Below are 15073 nucleotides of genomic sequence, written 5' to 3' on the forward strand. Positions count from 1 at the left end.
TTTACTGCTTAGATATTTTTGTGTAATGAGCCTCACTTGTCTCTATTTGTTTCTGTTACCTGTGATTTTAAGGTCATACCAAAAAAAAATCTTACTTATAGATATGAACTTGTCACATAGGAAAAAATTATAGGATAATATACAGTCCATATAGCAGGTGCATAACATTTAAGTGCACTTAAATTCTGTCAACTTTTCATTGGAATTTTCCTGGTTACATGATGAAAAATAATGTTAGCTGCATTTTTAATCTTTGAGTATAAAAGTATTTATAAATAGATATAAAATGTGCATTTTTCTTTAGTGAGTTTTCCTATAACACCAAATTTTAAAATGACAAAAACAGCAGTGGCCAGTTGGCTCAGTGGTAAAGCTGCTGCCCAGTGTGTGGAAGTCCTGGGTTTAATTCCCAGTCAGGGCACAAGGAGAAGCAGCCATTTGCTTCTTCACCCATTCCCTTCTCTCTCTCTATCTCTTTCCCTCCCTCCTGCAAGCATGGCTCATTCAAGCAAGAGGTCCCAAATGCTGAGGATGACACAATGGCCTTACCTCAGGTGCTAAAATAGCTTGGTTGCTGAGCAGCAGAGCAATGGCCCCAGAGTATCACCCCATAGGGGGCTTGCCTGGTGAATCCCAGTTGGGGGACATGAATGAGTCTGTCTTTCTGCTTCCCACTTCTCTCTTAATAATAATAAAACAATACAAAAAAATTTCTATTGATTTGACTGTTATTTTAAAACTGAGGTTACAAGGTTACAGTTGTTTATCTGATTAATTTGATTGTCTTCCCAATGACAATGTTACCGTCTAAATAGATCATGCAAATTTGCAGCTTTTGTTTAATACAGAATTGAGCCAAAATTTTCTACAAGAGACAGAGAATAAACTTTCAGGTTTTGCAGGACACAATAGTAGATTATCGTTATAGTACCAAAACAGCTGTAGAAAATGCTTAAACTATTCAGTGTGGCAGTGTTTCAATAAAACATTATTTATAGACATTGAAATTTAAATTTCTTCTCATTTCCATTTATTTCAAAATATCATGTTTTTTTTTACTTAAAAATTAAGCATGTAAAAATCATTCTTAGCTCATAGGACACACAAACAGACAGCAAGTTGGACCTGAGTTTCAGGTTATAATTTGCCAATCACTGATAGTTAAATAAAACTTTAATTAACTATTTTTATCTATTCATTTAAATCTGGCTTAATTCCCAAAATATCTTTAAAAAGTAGAATAAATTGATTTGTAGTTAAATAATATATTTTGGTATAGTTTTTTCTTCTACCAACTACTTAACACTACTATGCATAGATGTCAAAAACTAAATTTAAGTTTATTAGGGAAATATCAATTCTGAATTTGGTTACTGTATTTAAAATATTTCTTTGTACTTTCTATTTTCCGAATTCTACTAAGGGAACTACTCAAACATCTTTGTCATGGGCTTAATCACCTGGCAACATATGCTTTTCTGACCTAAAGCAAACGTTCTAAGAATTTTTCTAAGTTAATTTAATTGGTTTTAGGTCTCTTTATTTCTCAACTTTTGTTTCTTCTGCCTTTTATGCTGGTGTTAAAATGACAGTCTGCAATGCAGGTACTTAGAGCACCATCTAGAGATGGAAAGTTAATAGTAACATCAAGAAATAAAGCCCAAGAAACAGTCTGACTGAGAGATGACTTTGCAATTTACAATCAGTGTGCAAATTATATTTCCAAATGATTGTCTCTAAGAAAGTCACACACTTCTAATTGAAGATGAACACTTGTTTAATGTTGATTCTCTGCATGACTTTTCCTAAGAAACATAGACTGAACAGCTTCAGACTATAATTTGAATTCCATGTAATTAACTAAGATAATGAATAGATTATTGTGTGGTTAATCATATTCATAAAAACCTCTTATGTTGAGCAGATATACTTTAAAAATTCTTCTAAATACCATGCATATAAACATAAAAATTCAGATCAATCAAAATTGGCAGGAAGAGTCTCTTCCCTTAAGCTCAAATGAATTTATTCTTTATAATATATATATATATATATATATATACATATATATATATATAAGTATTTTTTTCCTTTTCTTTCACATAAAAACAAAAATATATTTAGGAATGTAAACAGCACTTCTGTTTCTCACTTTGTGGTAGATATGGAAAGGGTTACAATCAGTTTAAGGAGTAGAGTCTAATTTCCCTATTATATAAATATCTTGATACACAACAAATCAGTGATATACCTATTTTTCTATTGCTTTAAATGATCATGCAAGGATTTGGTCTGTTTTTACAAACAGCTAATTAAAAAATCAATACTATTATTTTAAAATAACATCTAAAAGGAAATAAATTTCAGCAGTCTAATAAATAATATCTAATTTAGGCATTTCAATTTCATTTTCTTTTCAAAAAAAGCATTTGTAATTTTAAAGATCGGAATAAATTAATTAAAATTTTTTCTCATATAAAAATGTACTCTAAGTATGCTGTCCCTTAGGACTTTTCAAATCTAAGCCAGCATTTTAGACAAGACCTGTTAATTTTTCCACAACAGTCCCTGGATGCCAGGAATACAGGAAACAACTGACCGAGGATCTTTACTTTTCAAAAGGGAACTTTACCTTCTTTGTTTGTAGATACTTTCCTAAGTAAGTAGATCATATGAATAGTAGAATATGCTCTCTTAACCTGAAGAAACACATGTAAGTTATATAGATAATATTCCTCTCATTTCCATGTTCTATTGTGATAGATTTGTATTTGCAGATGAACAAATTTCTGTATCATAAATAAAATTAGTTTAAGAAACTTTTTCATAACTAGAAAATAAATGATACTTATGATAAAACTGAATGACTAGATAACATAGGTATCAGAGTTTGAATATAGTATCTGGCTTTTTAAAAACTCTAATGTTAAATTGAAAGGCCAAGTTAATGTTATAAAGATGCTCGATATTTTTTTAGACCTAAAACATGTTTATTATATAAGTCCTTTCATTTCTTTATACTTTATTTTTTCAGCACCTAATTTAAAATTAACGTGTTTAAAGAAAAAAGTAAGAATAATGAGATACTAGCTGGGAAAGCATGAATCAATATAGATACACTATTTACATCAACACTCTCTCAACATACAATAAGGCCATAGAAGCAGTAAGAGATTATGTGTGTGTGTGTGTGTGTGTGTGTGTGTGTGTGTGTGAGAGAGAGAGAGAGAGAGAGAGAGAGAGAGAGAGGTTAGGTGTACAAATCCTTAGAGGTCGTGTTTTAAATTAGAATTTTCTAATTATATCAGACAAGGTCAAATTTTTCTTTGTTAATTGCAAAATTAAAAGACCTCAAGCAGAATATCCCTTAGAGGTTATAATAATGAATAAAGCTGAAAATAGTTGTTTATCATTCTGGTTTAAAAATCAGTAAGTGGAAAAGGAGAAAACTGAAAAGAAATAAATGCCCTCTCATGCACCTTCTTATTTCTTTAGTAAATAGGCAGATAAAGAGTAAAATATGACTACCTATTTTTCCTTGCAAAATGCAAACAGTTGAACAAATCATGACTTAGTCACCAAGAGGATTTCACAACTTTTTTTTCTCTTAATAACTTACAATTAATATAACTCTGAGAGTTAAAATATAAAAACAGTGTACGTTGAATAAAAAAAAGGTATACAAAGTGACCAGAAATCATCCCTTTAAGATAATTATTAAAATGTAATTTGATTTGATATGTCTATCTATGCTTTAAAAATCTAAAATTAGTATGTGTGTATGAAAATTTAGAAAATGGAGAATCACAATCACACATGTTTAGAGTACTAACTGAATAATTTTCTAAGGTTCTGACCAAAAGATTAGAAACTTCTGGTTCCAGATGTTTCTCTAGGATGGAGAAATTAGTATTAAAATAGATTAGGCAAGTAAAAACTAAACTGAAATCATGCTTTCTTTCAAGAATGCCATTTTAGTATACTAAATAAAAGCGCTGATTCCTCAACTTTATTGCTTGAACTCAAATTCTAGTTCCTCCAATTTCTCGGCTATTTTCCTGCAAATCTCATACCTCCTCTGATATTTAGTTTACTCATCTGCGGAATAAGGTTACCAAGAATAGTTTTCTCATAGGTTTACCGGGAAGGTTAAATTAGATAATGTGGGTAAAACATTTAAAGCAGAACTTTACATTTAAATGCACTTTCTAGAGTTTCTATATGGAAAGATGACCACATAGAACACTTTTCTGGTTCTCACATCAGCTGTATTTCTCACTTTAAAGGAAATATTCCACCCTCTTGTGAGTTTAGCTAGCACGAATCCATCCTTTACAGATGGATTCACACTCCAGGGCCAATTGCTGGCAAAGCAGATTTCTTAGTTTTTAAACTAAAGGCCAATTTGAGACTTGTTGAACTGAACAAGGTAATGCAATATTCTGGGAGATCAGCCAGGATTTGCTAGAATTGTACAACTGAAACCTATATAATCTTATTTATCAATGTCACCCTAATAAATTTTTAAAAATGTAAGTGTTCTTGAACTACGTTTGGTCAGCTGAATTTTTTTCATAGTTAACTGGTCAGAGAGAAATAGAAACTAGATTTATTTATTTAAAAAATTTTTTAAGAGAGAGAGAGAAAGGAAGAAGGAAGAGATAGGCAGACAGATATAGGGAGAGGAACATTGGTTTATTGTTCCATTTTTTTATGCATTAATGTGTTAATTTTTGTATGTGCCCTGACCAGGATTAACCGAAACTTTGGCTATTGGGATCTTTAACCAACTGAGCTACTAAGCTGCCCTCTTTGGAAGGATGCTTATCTGCACATGACCACATCCAGAAAAACAATGTATATACACTAATTCTCTCCAAAGAGTAAGCTAACTTCTTTTCTAGAAGTATCCATTAAGTCTCTTTTTAAATATAATTTTATAAAATGGGTCATTTTCTGAAACAATCAATTTTGCAAGCAGAATGCCATGCAATAATTGGTCACGTCTGGGTACAGAATGAATAATATTAGCTTTGTTTAGTTAACATAACTATAGTTCCTTTCAGTAACTGAGTGTGGGACTGTACTGCACATAAACCTAAAATATTGAAAGCAATATTGCAGAAATAGTCATAATATCCATCACAGAGGTCAATTAGGATAAGTTCAGCCCATTCACTGCTTAATGGTAACTGGCAAGGCCCCCTGTGAATTTAGAGAGCAGTTTCTGTAAAGTAATGTTTACTGGGGCTCATAGAAAGAAAATATGTTGAAAAATTAGATAATTATTTCACAAATCTCAAATGTAAAAAAGAGAGAAAAGACAATACATAAACATGAACATCAAATAAATTCTAAAAGAAATTGGTAAAAGAAATTTTAAGTGAACAAGTAGATAGAAATAGTTTATATTTGCTACATTATACATGAGAGAAAGGGGAAAGTAAAAAATTAAAATGAAATAACAAATGAATCGGTATATATTATTGTTCTGAGATAAAACCAGTGCAATATTTAATAAAAATATTATTTTATTATATGTTACTTTAAAATGTCTAAAATCTGTAATTCTGATTTAAGGTATGTTCATTCAACATTTGTTAAAAACAAAACAAAACAAAAAGAAAACGTTGGAGCTACTTTTGTAATCTTTTCATGACCATTCCCTGTGCAAAATTATTCTTTTGACCAATATTTGAAAAGGTTGGAAAACTAGCAAGATAAAGTGACTATTAAGAAGATTACTTTATTTCATTTTGTAATGAACAGCTACTCTATGCCAAGAATTGTAAAGGATAGTGATTGACAAGCTAGATAAGGTCCCTCCTCACATGAACTCATTTCAGTTAATGATGGTTTTGTTTCTGAGAATATTTAATGACTATCGAGATAAATTTTAAACTATCTAATGGGTTGGTCTTTAAAACATGAAAGTGGCACTGGAAGATGGCAGTGGAGTAGGCGGATGCACAGACACCCAGCTCTCAACACCAAACTGGAATACAAATCAATTTAGAAAAAATCAGCATGAAAAACCAACACTGAACTGCAAGAACAGCTCTCAAAAACCAAGGAGCAAAGAGGAAGCCACAATAATCCTGGTAAGGAGTGCCTGAATCTCCTCTGCTTACAGGAAGGGAAGGAGGGGGGTGAGGCTGAGAGCCCAGAGAGGATTTCACAGAGGAAAAAGAGCAGAAACTACTGCTCACAGCCACTTACCTGGCGACCAGGGAGCAAGGTGGGTTGAAAAGACCAGCTTATCTCCCAAGTGGAAAAGACAGGGAGAGGGACAGACTGTGAGGGGCTAAGGTATGCAAGAAACGAAATAAAAAAGCTGACTCATTCGTGCTGGAGGCGGCCCTAGCTGGGGGAGGGACTGAACCTTTCACAAAACAGAGCTGAAGTGCTTCCGGATCAGAGATCTCCGGACATCTATCCAGCTCCAATCAGCACAACAAGACACAGCTGAAAACAAGAAGTGGGGAGGAGGGGCAGTAACTCAGGTCTCCATGGAGATCTGAGATACACCTCCCCCTACTGAAGCTGAGAGAAAAAACCCTGCCCCCAGTGAGATTAGTTGGAGGAAGAGACCTTCAGCGTCTCAGGTTACACCCACAGCATTCCTGGATACAATTTCAAGGAAGCCCCCTGCTGAGATCAGTTAACAAGACTATCACCTGTTAAGAAAACAAACAAATCAAGACTTCAAAGCTGCCCAAATCCGAAAGTGGATTACAAATAATAGCTGATACCAACCCACGAAGACCCAAAAATAACACAACTGAAAACTGGAGGCAGACAACACCAAGCCTAGACTCAATCAACTCTACAAATAAAAAAAAAAAGAAGAAGAAGATGAGAAAACAAAGGAGTGCAATCCAAATGAAACCACAAGAGACACTTTCGAGAGATGAACTGAGTGATATGGAAATAATCAAACTTCCAGACGCGGAGTTCAAAATAATGATTGTAAGGATGCTTAGGGATCTTAGAACAACAATGGAGGGGGAGTTTGAAAACCTAAATAAAGAAATAGCAAGTATAAAAAAGAATCAGTTGGAGACGACAAATACAATATCAGAAATAAAGACCACAATGGAAGGAATTAAAAACAGGATAGATAGAGCAGAGGATCGAATCAGTGAGTTAGAAGACAACTGGAATGAAGGCATGAAAGCAGAGAAGAAAAGAGAAAAAAGACTCAAAAAGTCAGAGGAAACTCTTAGAGAGCTCTGTGACAACATGAAGAGAAATAACATCCGCATCATAGGGGTTCCTGAAGAAGAAGAAAAAGAACAAGGGATAGAGACTTTGTTCAATCATATCATAGCTGAAAACTTCCCTAAATTAATGCAAGAGAAACTCTCACAAATCCAAGAAGCACAGAGGACTCCATTAAAGAGAAACCCAAAGAAACCTACACCAAGACACATCATAATTAAAATACCAAAGCTAAGCGATAAAGAGAAAATATTAAAAGCTGCAAGAGAAAAAAAAGTTATCACCTACAAAGGAGCCCCCATAAGGATGACATCTGACTTCTCAACAGAAACACTTGAGGCCAGAAGGGAATGGCAAGAAATATTCAAAGTAATGCAGAACAAGAACCTACAACCAAGACTACTTTATCCAGCAAGGCTATCTTTTAAAATTGAAGGAGAAATAAAAAGCTTCCCAGACAAAAAACAACTCAAGGAATTCATTACAACCAAACCAATGCTGCAGGAAATATTAACGGGCCTGGTGTAAACAGATAAAGTGGGAAAAGAATACAGGAAAAAAAAAAAAAAAGAAAAAGGAATACACCTTCAAAGAAGAAAATGGCAATAAACAACTACATATCAATAATAACCTTAAATGTAAATGGATTAAATGATCCAATCAAAAGACATAGGGTAGCTGCGTGGATAAGAAAACAGGACCCATACATATGTTGTCTACAAGAGACACACCTTAGAACAAAAGACACACACAGATTGAAGGTAAAAGGATGGAAAAAAATGTTTCATGCAAACAGAAATGAAAAAAAAGCTGAGGTAGCAATACTTATATCAGACAAATTGGACTTTAAAACAAAGGATATAGTAAGAGATAAAGAAGGCCACTACATAATGATAAAGGGAGTAATCCAACAGGAAGATATAACTATTATAAATATCTATGCACCTAATATAGGAGCACCCAAATATATAAAACAGACTTTGATGGATTTAAAGGGCGAGATCAACAGCAATACTATAATAGTAGGGGATTTCAATACCCCACTAACATCACTAGATAGATCCTCAAGAAAGAAAATTAACAAAGAAACAGCAGACTTATTGGAAACACTAGATCAACTCGATTCAATAGATATCTTCAGAACCTTTCACCCTAAAGCAGCAGAATATACATTCTTTTCAAGTGCTCATGGTACATTCTCTAGGATAGACCACATGTTAGGGCACAAAAGTGCTCTCAACAAATTTAAGAAGACTGAAATCATATCAAGCACTTTCTCCGATCACAACGGCATGAAACTAGAAATGAAACACAGCAGAAAAGCTCAAAAATTCTCAAACACATGGAAACTAAATAGCAGGGTGTTAAATAATGAATGGATTAAGAATGAGATCAAAGAAGAAATAAAGAAATTCCTAGAAACGAATGACAATGAGCATACAACAATTCAAAATTTATGGGACACAGCGAAAGCAGTGCTTAGAGGGAAGTTCATAGCACTACAGGCACACTTTCAGAAGCTAGAAAAAGCTCAAATAAACAACTTAACCCTGCATCTAAAAGAATTAGAAAAAGAACAGCAAGTAAAGCCCAAATGTAGTAGAAGGAAGGAAATAATAAAGATCAGAGCAGAAATAAATGACATAGAGGCTAAAGAAACAATACAGAAGATCAATGAAACTAGGAGCTGGTTCTTTGAAAAGGTAAACAAGATTGATGCACCTTTAAGTAGACTCACCAAGAAAAAGAGAGAGAGGACTCAAATAAATAAAATTAGAAATGAGAGAGGAGAAATAACAACTGACACAACAGAAATAAAAAATATTGTAAGAAAATACTATGAAGAACTGTATGCCAAAAAACTAGACAACCTAGATGAAATGGACAAATTCCTTGAAACGTACAATCTTCCAAAAATCAATCTGGAAGAATCAGAAAACTTAAACAGACCAATTACACCAAAGGAGATCGAAACAGTTATCAAAAAACTCCCAACAAAGAAAAGTCCGGGGCCCGATGGCTTCACAACGGAATTCTACCAAATATTCAAAGAAGAACTAACTCCTATCCTTCTCAAACTATTTCAAAAAATTCAAGAGGAAGGAAGACTTCCAAACTCCTTTTATGAGGTGAGCATAATTCTGATTCCAAAACCAGGCAAAGACCACACAAAGAAAGAAAATTATAGGCCAATATCTCTGATGAATATAGATGCTAAAATCCTCAACAAAATATTAGCAAACCGGATCCAACAATATATGGAAAAAATCATACACCATGATCAAGTGGGATTTATTCTGGGGAGGCAAGGCTGGTACAATATTCGTAAATCAATCAATGTGATTCATCACATAAACAAAAAGAAGGAGAAAAACCATATGATAATTTCAATAGATGCAGAAAAAGCATTTGATAAAATCCAGCACCCATTCATGATCAAAACTCTCAGCAAAGTGGGAATACAGGGAACATACCTCAACATGATAAAAGCCATCTATGAGAAACCCACAGCCAACATCATACTCAATGGACAAAAATTAAAAGCAATCCCCTTAAGATCAGGAACAAGGCAGGGGTGCCCCCTTTCACCACTCTTATTTAACATAGTCCTGGAAGTCCTAGCCACAGCAATCAGACAAGAAGAAGAAATAAAAGGCATTCAAGTTGGAAAAGAAGAAGTAAAACTATCATTATTTGCAGATGATATGATATTGTATATAGAAAACCCTAAAGTCTCAGTCAAAAAACTACTGGACCTAATAAATAAATTCAGCAAAGTGGCAGGATATAAAATCAATACTCAGAAATCAGAAGCATTTTTATACACCAACAATAAGCAGTCAGAAAGAGAAATTAAGGAAACAATCCCCTTCACAATTACAACCAAAAAAATAAAGTACCTAGGAGTAAACTTAACCAAGGAGACTAAAGACTTGTACTCAGAAAATTACAAAACATTGATAAAAGAAATCAAGGAAGATACTAACAAGTGGAAGCATATACCATGCTCATGGTTAGGAAGAATAAACATCATTAAAATGTCTATATTACCCAAAGCAATTTATAAATTCAATGCAATACCAATTAAAATACCAATGACATACTTCAAAGATATAGAACACATATTCCAAAAATTTATATGGAACCAAAAAAGGACACGAATAGCCTCAGCAATCTTAAAAAAGAAGAATAAAGTGGGAGGTATCACACTTCCTGATATCAAGTTATACTACAAGGCCATTGTACTCAAAACAGCCTGGTACTGGCATAAGAACAGGCATATAGATCAATGGAATAGAATGGAGAACCCAGAAATAAACCCACAGTTCTATGGACAACTGATATTTGACAAAGGAGGTAAGGAAATACAATGGAGTAAAGACAGCCTCTTTAACAAATGGTGTTGGGAAAATTGGACAGCTACCTGCAAAAAAATGAAACTAGATCACCAGCTTACACCACTCACAAAAATAAACTCAAAATGGATAAAAGACTTGAATGTAGGCCGTGAAACCATAAGCATCTTAGAAGAAAACATAGGCAGTAAGCTCTCCGACATCTCTCGGAGCAATATATTTGCTGATTTATCTCCACGAGCAAGGGAAATAAAAGACAGGATAAACAAATGGGACTATATCAAACTAAAAAGATTTTGCACAGCTAAAGACAACAAGAACAGAATAAAAAGACAAACTACACAATGGGAGAACATATTTGACAATACGTCTGATAAGGGGTTAATAACCAAAATTTATAAAGAACTTGTAAAACTCAACACCAGGAAGACAAACAACCCAATCCAAAAATGGGCAAAAGAGATGAATAGACACTTCTCCAAAGAGGACATACAGATGGCCAATAGGCATATGAAAAAATGCTCAACATCACTAATCATTAGAGAAATGCAAATTAAAACCACAATGAGATATCACCTTACACCAGTCAGAATGGAGCTTATCAACAAAACAACACAGAATAAGTGCTGGCGAGGATGTGGAGAAAAGGGGACCCTCCTGCACTGCTGGTGGGAATGCAGACTGGTGCAGCCACTGTGGAAAACAGTATGGAGATTCCTCAAAAAACTGAAAATCAAACTGCCTTTTGACCCAGCTATCCCACTTTTAGGAATATACCCCAAGGACACCATAGAACGGCTCGAAAAGGAGAAATGCACCCGCATGTTTGTGGCAGCATTGTTCACAATAGCGAAGATCTGGAAACAGCCCTAGTGTCCGTCGGAGGACGAGTGGATTAAAAAGCTTTGGTACATATATACTATGGAATACTACTCAGCCATAAGAAATGATGACATCGGATCATTTACAATAGCATGGATGGACCTTGATAACATTATACGGAGTGAAATAAGTAAATCAGAAAAAAAAACTGAGATGAATCCATACATAGAAGGGACATAAAAATGAGACTCAGAGACATGAACAAGAATGTGATGGCAACAGGGGCGGGAGGGTTGGGGGAGGGGGGAGGGGGTGAAGAAGGAGAGAGGGGTTAGGGGAGGGGAGGGGCACAAAGAAAACCAGATAGAAGGTGACAGAAGACAATTTAACTTTGCGGGAGGGGTATACAGCACAATCAAATGTCAAAATAATCTAGAGATATTTTCTCTCAACATATGTACCCTGATTTATCAATGTCACTGCATTAAATTTAATAAAAAAATATTAATATTAAAAATAAATAAATAAATAAATGAAACAACTAAGTGGAAAAATAAAAAACATGAAAGCTGCACAGGCCTGAGGAAAAGACTAGACACTTAAAATTTATTAATAAGATGCATTTAAAATAAACTGTTACCAATAATACCATATTATCTATTTTATAATGTATGTATATAAAATATGCATATACATTATACACACATTTTGCAAATAATTTTTCTGCTGTTTTAAGAAGGCCTACTAAATGTTGTGAAAGTGATTGAGGTTAAGTCAATACTGCATATAAAACCTCAAATTAAAACAAATTTCAGAAACTGACTGATTTTTTTAAAACCATATCAGTCATGTATATGAAACACTAATGAGTATAATAAAGAGGTGACAATACACATTCTCTAATAATCAGTCTTATCATTTTTAAGGACCAAATGAAACAAAGAAGATAAATAAAACCTGTTTTTTGACCTCCTTTTGATCATAGAAGTATTCTGTAGGGAAGAATTCAGTATGTAAGTAGAGCAGTCCTCAGTAGTTTGTCACCTGCCATGCTGGATAGATGCTAAAATATTGCCATTGTGTGGTTTACTGAGTGGTAAAATTATAATTAAAATTTGTATATAGATTTAAAGTAAAATGCCAAGAAAAAAAAAGCTATCAAATGACCAGGATTACATGTACCATTGAAAAAATGAGATGAGGAAATATTTAAATATTTATATGAGTTATACACCTGAACACACAGCAGAACTATAACTGTTTGTAAATCAACCTCAGCGTCACTTATCTGTCACGAATTAAACATAGCTTAACAGCTTTAGAGAACAAGGTCTAGTATTTCCATCAGATGTAGGAAATTAGAAATAGAGAAACAAAACAAATGATTGTTGATCAATATTGTTATGATAATTGCATTTAGCAATGAACAAATATATTTAGAAATAAAGGCATGGTAAAATAAAATATATCAAATAATACACAGCAGGTTTTTTTCAAAAGTATAAGTAACCAAAAATTACTTGAAATCTTTAATTGTATCACTTTTGTTCTTTAACAATTTAATATGTGCATATAAGTATGTATTTTCTAAAGGTTTTTAAAAAAATGTATTTAAAAAAAATGTGATGAGTTTAGACAACCAAAAATTGGTACTTTTTCTCTACAACCTCTGAAATATGATTTGACTTCCAATGTGTTATATATAGAATGCCCATTTTATTATTACATATATTTTTGTAAGTATAAAAAGGTTTACTGCTGCCAGTATCAATCAGTTGTATTTCTATACATTAACAATCAAAAAAAATTTTAAGAAAATAATTACATGCCTGACCAGGTTGTTGCTCAGTGGATAGAGAGTTGGACTGGGACGTGGAGGATGCAGGTTTGAAACCTCGAGGTTGCCAGCTTGAGCATGGGCTCATCTGGTTTGAGCAAGGCTCACCAGCAAAAGCACAGGGACGCTGGCTTGAGCAAGGGGTCACTTGGTCTGCTGTAGCCCCTTGGTGAAGGTACATATGAGAAAGCAATCAATGAACAACTAAGGTGCCGCAACAAAGAATTGATGCTTCTCATCTCTCTCCCTTCCTGTCTGTCTGTTCCTATGTGGTCCCTCTCTTTAACTCTCTCTGTCTCTGTCTCACACACACACACACACACACACACAATAATAACAACATTTATAAAAGCATCAAAATCAGAAGAAAAGTGAATAAAACAAACACCAGGCTTATACATTGAAAACTGCTAAATATTATTGAAAAAAATTTGAGTAGAACTAAATAAATGGAAAGGGATCTCAAGTTCTTTATCAGAATACTTAATATTGTTAGAGTGTCAATACTCCACAAATTGGTACACACATTCAAACAAAATCCTTGGAAAAAAATCTCAATTGATTTTTTTTTCCCAAAAACTGAGAAGCTGATCTTAAAATTCTTATGAAAATGTACCTGGATCCTGAATAGCCAAAATCAACCTTGCAAATGAAGGATAAAGTTGGAGGACTCAAAGTTCCAAATTTCAAACATAAACCACAAAAATTCACACAGCATGGTACTGGCATGAGGACAGACATAGAACAATAAATAATATTTAGAATCTAAAAATTAACCCTCACATTTATGATCAATTGATTTTTTTGACCAGGGTGCCAAGACAATTCAATGGGGGGGGGGGGGAATCATAGCCTTTCAACAAATGATGGTGGTAAACTGCATATTCACTTGTAAAAGAATGGAGTCTAGGCCCTGGCTGGTTGGCTCAGCGGTAGAGCGTCGGCCTAGCGTGCGGAGGACCCGGGTTCAATTCCCGGCCAGGGCACACAGGAGAAGCGCCTATTTGCTTCTCTACCCCTCTGCCGCGCTTTCCTCTCTGTCTCTCTCTTCCCCTCCCGCAGCCAAGGCTCCATTGGAGCAAAGATGGCCCGGGCGCTGGGGATGGCTCTGTGGCCTCTGCCTCAGGCGCTAGAGTGGCTCTGGTTGCGGCATGGCGGCGCCCAGGATGGGCAGAGCATCCCCCCCTGGTGGGCAGAGCGTCGCCCCATGGTGGGCGTGCCGGGTGGATCCCGGTCGGGCGCATGCGGGAGTCTGTCTGACTGTCTCTCCCTGTTTCCAGCTTCAGAAAAATGAAAAAGAAAAAAAAATTAAAAAAAAAAAATGGAGTCTATATAAAAACTCAAAATGGATCAGAGGCTTTAAAGTAAGAGTTAATACTATTATATAAGCCTGTAAGCAAAAAAGTATAAGCTTATTATATATAACACCAAAGAATAAGTAAAGGAAATATATATTAAACTTCTTAAAATTAAAAAAAATGTTCTTCAAAGAAATTTTTGGTCAAGAAATGAAAATAATAACTCACAGGAAAAGAATGTTTCCAAATCATGTATCTGATGTAACTGATTAAAGAATTGTATGTAGAATATATAAAGAACTGTGAAGTTAATCAAAAAACAAATAATTCTAAAAATGGGCAAAGTCTTTAACTAATTTTATAACAAAAAATATAGGATGAGGGAAAAGTAGGTTTACTGTTCATATGGAAAATATTAAATAATAATAAATAATTACAAGAATAAATTCTCTTTGTGTACTCACAACTATAAACCTCCTTTAAACAAACACTGTGCAATTGTCCAACAAATACATGAAAATACAACCAACATATTTAGC

The sequence above is a fragment of the Saccopteryx bilineata genome, chromosome 6 (genome assembly GCF_036850765.1).
Source record: "Saccopteryx bilineata isolate mSacBil1 chromosome 6, mSacBil1_pri_phased_curated, whole genome shotgun sequence".
NCBI classification, from domain to species: Eukaryota; Metazoa; Chordata; class Mammalia; order Chiroptera; family Emballonuridae; genus Saccopteryx; species Saccopteryx bilineata.